Genomic DNA, 9,144 nt, shown 5'->3' on the forward strand with positions numbered 1-9,144 from the left:
CCCAGTGCCAGGATGCTGTAGGGAATCAAGGTGTGTATGTGGTCGGGGTATGTGTGTGGTTGGGGGAGTCCAGCACAGAAAGACTGAGGGGGTTGGCTTTCCTTGGGCTTGGGTGGCAGACCCAGGAGCCACCTTGTGGCTCAGGAAGCTCTACTTGAGACAGCGTTTTCTAGGGGTGGATGCTTGAACTGTTGCTTTTTGCACAATGGTCTCCTTATTCACCCTTACTGAGAGCACCTTGGGCTTTTTGAGAGTATCTCTAGCAATAAGCAGAAAATTGGATCCATTTTTTGGAGGAGCAAGATGAGAAAGGGGAGAAATCTATACTCCCTAATGAGTTTCCTGAAGCTTCTCAGCTGCTCAGGGTTGTGGCTGAGGCATCCTCCTTGTGATCATGTGTGAGTGGGGGGTGGGGAGGGAGGGAGGGAGGGACACACACTCTCTTTTGAGTGGCAGCAGAGATGTGAGCATGAGCTGGTGTTATCTCTTTGCTTTGATGATGAGCTTTTCCTCCCTCATGCTCCAGAGCACTTGGAAATGCTTCAGAGTCTCATTCCTGACTTAGCTTCTGTCTGCCCCCATGGCTCCAGCGGGGAGCTGCCAGCGCCCACCTGTGATGACACTATTGTCCCTGACCAGCCTCCTCTGCAGCACAGTGGGACCCTGCACCACTAAGGTGGGTGGCTGAAGGGCCCTGAGTGAACCTGAGACATTCATGTGGCCAGGATAGTGGCCTCTGCCTCCTCCTGCTTCCTCCAGGAGGATTGTCTGGGGATCAAAGAGAAAAACCTGCAGAGCAGGAAGCTGCCCAGGGCCTGGCTTCCTCCTGTGCCACCTCCTAACACACCCCGGTCCCTCTGGAGGCCTCTTGTGAGTGAGACCCACATGTGTACCGTTCTCTTTCATAGCTCACCACCATCACCAACTACCTGTTGAACTATTTCCCTGGTCTTGACCTTGAAAGGAGGAACATGTTTGGCTTTGCTGCCCTGATAAAAGCAGCTATGAAGGGCTGGATGGAGTGTGTCAGAGCCCTGATGCTCGCAGGTACGTGCCTCTTGTCCATTGCACCTGTGGGCCCTGGAAATAACTGACTCCTTTAAAGAACGTCCCTCAAAGAGATGAAACATCCCCATGGAAACAGCCTGGCAGATGTCTCGAACAATGGGTTCTTTTTTGAGGTGATGACAGTCTTCAGGGTTGCAGAAGAGGTCACAGCTAGCTGCTGGCAGGTCAGTGCTGAGCTCTAAGAAGTGACACCTTCCCTTGCCCTTGGCTTCCTCCACCGCCCCCCCCACATCTGCTCCCAACCCTGTGCACATCTGCTCTTCAGAAATGTGCATTCTAGTCTTGGCCCTGGATGGACCAATGGCTGTTGGAGTGGGCACAGGAGAGGGTGGTCCAATACGCTGTTGAAGTGGGCACAGAAGGGGGTGGTCCAATGCGCTGTTGGAGTGAGCACAGGAGGGGGTGGTCCCAGCCAGGCTGCCTCCTGCTTGCTAGCAGTTGGAGCTGAAGGATGATGTGTTGTGTGACAGTTTCCAGAGTCAGTGGAAAGTTCCAGGCTTCAGGTTGGGATCACTAGGGCAGCCCCCTTTGTCCCTTAGGTCTTTATCAGCCTGGAGAAGACACTCACCGGTCCCCATCTGCAAAATGGGGGTAATGACCTCTTTCTGTCCCTCCTGCCTGAGGATGAAATAGTTTACTTTATAAACTCTCAAGGACTATGCGGTTTTAATGAGCTACTAAACCAAATTCCTTCTGATGAACCTCTAATTCTTTTCTTGACTTGAAACTGGGGTCAAGGATAGTCTTTAGTGCCACCTCACCAGGTTATTTTGAGAATTAAGGGAGAAGATGTGTCTAAGTACATGTAATACACTCAATATCCAATAGCTGTTGCTCATATTTGTTTGCTGCCTTAATTTATCTTTATTTTTGCCTGTGACACTGGGGTCAGCCAATTCTGCTTAGTGCTACAAGTTCCTGAAGAGCTGACATTTTCCCTCTCTTAGTCCATTCTTGCTGCTATAGCAAAATACCAGACGGGATGATTTATAAGCAATATGTTTATTGCTCACAGTTCAGAGGCAGGGAAGCCAAGATCAAGGCACCAGCAGACTGATGTCCAGTGGGGGCCTGTTCCCTCTTGTCATGTCCTCCCTGTTGGAAGGGCTGGGGGCACCCTCTGGCCTCTTGCATGAGGGAACCAATCCCATTCCTGAGGCCCATCCTGTGACCAAGCACCTCCTAAAACCCCTACCTCTTTATACCATCCCCTTGGGTATGGAGTGCCACACATATGAAGTCTGGGGGAACCAACATTCAGATAGTGGTTCTCCTGGGAATTCCATCAGAGCTCTTCCAGATACCATCTCCTCTGTTAATGCTCCTTCTCTTTCCCAGGACCCCAGCTGGCTCCCCGTTTAGTTGTCATGTGTTCCCAGTTGCCTCTGGCCTGTGACAGTTTGTCTTCATGTATTGTTTATGACTCGGCATTGTGTAAGCCTGTTTTTCTTTCATCCATCTGGGATTTGGGGATTTACAACTTTTAATTTTTTTCTTCCTGCTTTAAACTCCATGTCTTACAGGATGCTATAGGACATATAAACTCAAAGAACAAGGGTGGAGGTTTTGAAGATTGCAGATCTACTTAGAAATATAAAAGGATCATAATTAAAATTAATCCCATTGGTTGTGCTTTTGATTCAGTGGCAGTTTTAGTTTTGAAAAGCAAGATCTCAGTTTCAGCAGAGTTTAACCCCTGCCTGTCCTGTGTCAGTGAGAAGTGGTCCCTCCTAATTAAATGGTGATTGTAGGATGCTCTTGTGAGTGGCAGAAGCTTCATCTGCTTTTATTACTTTTGGATTGAGTTTTAATTGAGTGCAGATTTTTAGTAATTTACTTTTTCAACTGACAGTGTATGGTGTCAATCACATCACATGAATTTTTACCAAGAAGTTAATTTGAATTACCAACTTATTTTTCCCTTTTGGTGGGGGGTCAATTGCCTTCTAATCACCCTGGAAAACATGAGGGGCTCAGTCTCACTCTTATTGTCATTTTTTCTTTTTTGCATCTCTTAGAAGTTTCCGGCATTTTCTGAAGTAGTTATAGGATTACAGAAATGCCCTCCACATCTCTTGGGGGGAGATGGTTCTGGGGGCGATGGGCTGGGTATAAGGTCACCTGTACCCTCCAGTTGTGGTTACAGATTAGACATTGGGTCTGTAGACGCTCTTCCCTGTTGCCCTTGGGAGTTCTCCCCCAGTGAACTCTGAAGCCCTTGTGGGCACAGGCCCTCGCCTGTCCGTGCCTCTGGCTTCCCTCTGCACTGTGGTGAGAGTAAGTGACCCAGAAAGCCAGGCCCAGGCTTCAAGCCAGCTCCATACCTGAGGCAGTCACTTGCCTTTCTGGACTGTGGTTTCTTCTTCTCTGGGATGGAAGCCGTGATGATGCTGAGGGAAGGAGCTCTCTCCTGCCAGGGCCACCCTAGATGCCTGCCATCAGGGCATGTCACTTAGGATTGTGTTGTTACCATTATTAGAGAGTTTATGTATTCTGTAGTTATTAATTAAGTGAATAAAAGAACAAGGCATATTTTGTCTTTGAAAAATATTCTGTGATGAGATCTTTAATTTACTAGGGTAGTAAGCATGTAACTCAGGGGTTTCTTAACCTTGGCATGATTTTGAGATTTGGGGACAGATAAGTTCATATTGTGGAGGTGGTGGGAGGGTTCAAACAACTGATGTCCCTAGCCTCTACCCTCTAAATGGCTGAAGTATCCCCAGTCATGGCATCCAGAAATGTCCCAGGCACTGCCAAACATCCTCTGTGTGTGTGTGGGGGGGTGGACAGGGACTACTGATATAGCTAATAAGTGAGAAAGGATGAAAAAAGAGAAGATATTTTTGTTCTTAGATATGTTTCTCCCTCCCAGCTGTTGCATATTCTTATATGAATGCAACAAGAACTTTTTCTTCTCTAGGAATTTTGAGTCTTTGCTCTTAAGGCATTCAATGATTTGATGAGGCCTAGCCACTTCTTTGAGGTTCATCTCCTTGACTTAAAGTTAACTGATTAGAAGGTGTTAGCCAGAGCTACAAGATTCCTTCAGGCCACACCTAGATTAGTGTTTGATTAAAGCACTGGATGTTCTAGTGTAGCCAAGCTGACACAGAATACTTACCATCACACCTGCCCTGCTGGGTGGTTGTTAGCACACAGAGCTGAGTGCAGGGGACCCAAGGCGCTCCCTGGAGTTCTCTACTCCATGGAGCTTGCCAGCTTTGCAGCCCAGGCAGGCCCCCAGCCACTGTGACCATCATTCATTCTGTAATGAACCTTTGTTATAGGCATGCCTCCCACCTGCCAGGATTAGATGTGTTGCAGAAGAAAAATGCATAAAATATGGCCTCTGTTTTGGAATAGCCCACTGTCTGGTCTATAGGAATATGGGCTGCAGTACCCCAGCAAGTTAACTACCCAGTGGGAGAGGTGAAAGACCACCATCTCCCACAAAAGAGGACCCACAGCAGCCCACCAAGTGACAGGACAGAAGAGATGGTAACTTGTGCCTTCCAAGTGACTATTACCATTAGCATCTAGAGCACTCCAGCTGCATCATCAAGTGATCTCAAGACATTTTTCTTGTCTAGTTATGTCTTCATTGGCAGAGAGCTATCGAATCTTCTTTCTTTCTTTTCGGTACCAGGGATTGAACTCAGAGGCACTCAACCACTGAGCCACATCACCAGTCCTATTGTGTATTTTATTTAGAGACAGGGGCTCACTGGCTTACTTAGTGCCTTGCTATTGCTGAGGCTGGCTTTGAACTTGCAATCAATCCTCCTGTCTCAACCTCCCGAGCTGCTGAGATTACAGGAGTGAGCCACTGTGCTCTGCTGGCATCTTATTTCTTAAAAAGAAAAAAAAAATCAAGATTTAGATTCAGACAAATTTTTATTTAGAAAAGACAAAAACAGCAAAGGATGCATGAGAAGCCTTTTCTTGTTGCAGTGGTAAATGCAGTAGGTGACTGTCACATGCAGGTGGCAGTGACTCCAGGAAATAGCTTGTTATTAGGTTTTGGAAATTTAACCTTTGCTCCATTCTTTGAGTTGCTGCTGCAGCTACCCATTTGTGCTTCTTGTTTTTCAGAGGCAGATGTACACACCCGGGGGCAGCCGCCAGCGGGATGTCACCCCAGGAGTGGGCTGCTTACACAGGCAGGGTGGAGGCCCTCTGACTCATGCAGAGGCTGCTGGATCGATCCTTCCCTGAACAGTTTGGGGTGAAGTACAGGCCAGAGCTGCTGCTGACCCCGGAGGTGGTTCTGAAGCCTGAAGCCTCCAAAAACTGCTTGCAGAGGCTCCCTGAATTTGTGCGTTCTGAGCTGACCTCGCGCTCAGGCCGGGGCCTGGAAGATGGGGGCATCCTTGACCATATGGTCAGGTTGACCACAAGCCTTTATAGTCCTGATGTGGCCATCGTCTGCCAAACTGTGTGTCCTGAGGATCCTCCCTGTGTTGGAAAACGGCGACTGGCAGTGCAGGAAATCCTGGCAGCTAAGGGGGACCAGGACACCGTTGCCCGAGAGAGGGATGAGGCAGAAGGTGCTAAACAGCAATTTCGGATTTCTGAGGTGGTGGGGGGCTCTGGAGAGGAGGCTCCAAGACTCAGTCCTCCGTCTCCCTACCTACCAGGGGCCCAGGGGTCAGCCACTGCCCTGCGGAAGGCCAGTCTCCTGCCCCTGCAGCTCCTGTGTCAGAGCAGTGTGCGGCCGGGATGGTGGTCCCCATGGTCCGCATCAGCAAGGCGCCTGCATCCACCTTCCAGACAGAGTGCATAGGCCACAAGGGCAGCGCCAAGACAGCACTCACCTGCAGATCCCCAAGTGGCGGTACAAGGAGGCCAAGGAAGAAAAGAAGAAGGCAGAAGAGGCCAAGAGGAAGCGCCAGAAGGAAAAGCAGGCACCTCGCTGGAGGAAAAGGACTTGAAGGGGTTGATGGGCAGAGGGCCTGTGTTGGGCTAGCACTGCGGGCCGGGGGTAGGGGGCGCAGAGCCCCAGTGGGAAGAAGGACGGGGGCGGGGGCATGACCTTGGAGAAGGTGGAGAGGTGCTGGGGAGGCTGCTCCCTGGCTGGGCGCTCAGAGGTGCGTATTAGGCTCCTGCAGTGCGCTCACACCGCGCTCGGACACCTCTCCTGACAGCTGCCTTCTGGGATCCCAGGAAGTGGTCAAGTGTTCCCAAGAGGGAGCTGGGAACAGCACGTATTGATTTGCTTAACCCTCCTTCCCCTAGCAATCAATACACCTAGCGGACAATACACTTAATGTCTCCCTTTAGAGAACCTCAAGAATTTTTAGAAACCAATTTATCAAAGGGCGGGTTGTTTGCATAATTTTGTACTTTTAATCATTATATACCAATCTGCAGCATTTTACAGGTTATGGAGATGTTTGTATTTAAGGCAGTTTTAATATATGAGTCTGAAGACCCCTGGTTTAAAATGCTATATCTAGCAATAAATATTTGTGAGAGCTGTATGAATTCACACAATTCATGGGGTTCTCCTTTTTGCTATTGGTTTTGGCTTTTGCCTTTCCATCTCATTGTGGGTGTGCTTTGGTGTAGATTTTCCTATTTGATGCTGAATATTTGTTTTCATTTGATGGAGGCATTGACTTTTACAGCAAAATTATCAAATGAAATAGTTCAGATTTCAGTGTCTTATTTTAAAACTCTCTTGTTCATACAGTAATAATAATGAAAATCAATGTTGAATTATTAGGAAACAATGCATTAACTGCATTTCTTGCTAGACTCATTTTAATCAGGGGCTTTGAATAAACTGCATAGGAAATCTTTTATTGGATATAAGAGAAAAATTGTCTTTTAATAAGTCGGGTGAGCTCAACAAATTATTACCGGAAATACAAAATTAAGTCTTACATTCTCTTAGATAAGTCAAATCTGTATATCCTTAAAATGTAAAAATTCATGAAAGATAGGATCCCAGATGGATGGAACTGCTGAAGGGGGCAGGTGGGTGATTTTTAGGAAGAGGAGGCTAGAACTGAGTTTTAACAAGCTTGTTTTGGGCAGATTTCTAGGAGTATTTGGCATTTTCAGGGCAGCGCTCTCATCCAGGCTCAAGTGGAGTTTACTTTTATTTCTCCTTTGATGATTTTCCCTGATCTTTAGTTCGTCGTCATGCCAACTGTATAAGATGTCCAGGATGTGGGGACTTTGGCAGGATGCAGATGTGATTTGCCTGGGCCCTGAGCTCTCAGGGGAGTTTTCTGTTCATGCTTTTATCTCCAAAGACTGAGAAATTCTTACTGGATCTTAGAGTATCTGTTACACATGCACTTTATTTAAATATTTAATTGAAATACTGGGAATCATGGATTCAAAAACTATCATAGACTGTGGAAATTCTTTACTATAACCCTGGATACGTGCTGACACGCACTTATCTGTCTCATGATGCAGACCATGGGTGGCTCTGGGTTCTCTTTGCGGCTTCCCATCATCACCTTCGGGGTGTTGAGCAATCGGGGATCTCACACCAGCCCTTCCCCACTTATCAGATCATAAGGCTGTGCCCAGGCTGTTGAAGAAAATGGTGAGATAAAAATACTGTGTTTCAGAATCATATTTTAGCATGTTTCTCCTTAATCCCAAAAAGACATCAAGATGAATGCCACAGAATCCTGGACCCACCTTTAGAACTATGCATAATAGTTGGTTGTGGATCACCCCTGTGGCTTGGAAGTTGGATTTGACCACATATTCTTGACCTCAGTTATCTTTGGAGGTTGTATTTTCTGGGTCCCTGGCATTGTGGCATCTCCATGTCATGTCTATGGAATCCACAGTTTCACCTAGCTTGCCACAAGCTCCTCCCTCATCAGCTGAGCGACCAGCCAGGCAGTGCTAAATGGCCTCTAATATGTGGCTTTCAATACTGGGTGCCCTGAGGACCACTAGGCAGTTTGTCAACATTTCCTGCCTCTACCTCTACTGCAGAGGCTGGCACTGTGTTGTTCTGGGGGAGAAGAACCCCAGTGTTTGAGTTCCCAGGAGAGTACACTGCAGCTTGTGTTGTGAACTGCAGCTTCTCCTCTCACTTGGGGGTTGCTCTTCCTGGAAACCCATCCTGAGCTCCCACAAAAGACTCTAACTTTGTAAGAATGTCAAATTGTCATTGGAACAGCCAGTGTTAGGCAGTGTCTGTTCTGGCTGATTCGGCATCTGCCTGCCACTGCATTGCCAAGTAATCTTGCTTGCTAAACACCATGGGACCTATGCACTGGGAATAGTATGGAGCCCTGCACCCTGCCAAGCCATGTCTCTGCTGCTATCTTATCAGAAGTGCACATTCCTTGTCCCATCCGGCCCCCTACCTCACACAATCCATTTTCAGTGTCCAGTGATGGGTGGACTGTCAACAGCAAGACAGGTGATTTCTTCAGTTTCTGTTCTGGGGCCTCCTCTCCTGTTTGTTCCAGCCTTGACCAGCTGCACAGAACACACCTGACATGGGGCTTGGCCAGCAATAGTGCTGGTGTCCACAAGACAGCTCTAGAGATACATGCATTTAGAAAGTCTAGTAGGCCAGCAAACTGGGGTCAGCCCAGCAGTTTCTTTGGCAGAGTTGAAGGTGAACCTGCCACATTCCCTGTTCCATGGGAGTGGCCATGACCTGGTGGGATTCACGAAGTAAGAATGACAGATGCGTGGGAGAGCTGACTGGCAGGAGGGGAGCTGAGGCATACCCCCAGAAAGAAGAACTTGTCTGTGAAGCCCAAAGGACTCAAGTGCAGGAAGTGTCCATGCAGAGCCTGGTGCAAACTCTCACCAGTCCCTCTCTCCAGAATCAAATCACTGTGGGATGCCTAGGAAGGCCCTTCTCTGGGATGTCCTCAGGTGGGGTCCAGATGACTTCTGGACCAGGTGCCCAGCACTTGTCACTGTGGCTGTGTGGAAGCATATTTGCCAGCAGTGTTTTCCTTCAAGGACAATGTCTCTCCCCTCTTTCTTCTCTCTAAGGAGGAGGCTTTTGCTCTTGTTTTCTCGGCCTGTTTGGAGTGGGCTACACGACAGCCAGTGGACCCTGTGCCCAGTCTTGGGCAG

The 9,144-nt window shown here is 48.1% G+C and overlaps 1 pseudogene; it reads left to right on the forward strand.

Moving 5' to 3' along the window:
- Positions 1-580: 580 nt before the first annotated feature.
- LOC143388931 (ankyrin repeat domain-containing protein 33B-like) lies at positions 581-6,002 on the forward strand (annotated as a pseudogene).
- Positions 6,003-9,144: the final 3,142 nt, after the last annotated feature.

Source organism: Callospermophilus lateralis, unplaced genomic scaffold (genome assembly GCF_048772815.1).
Source record: "Callospermophilus lateralis isolate mCalLat2 unplaced genomic scaffold, mCalLat2.hap1 Scaffold_45, whole genome shotgun sequence".
Classification (NCBI taxonomy): Eukaryota; Metazoa; Chordata; class Mammalia; order Rodentia; family Sciuridae; genus Callospermophilus; species Callospermophilus lateralis.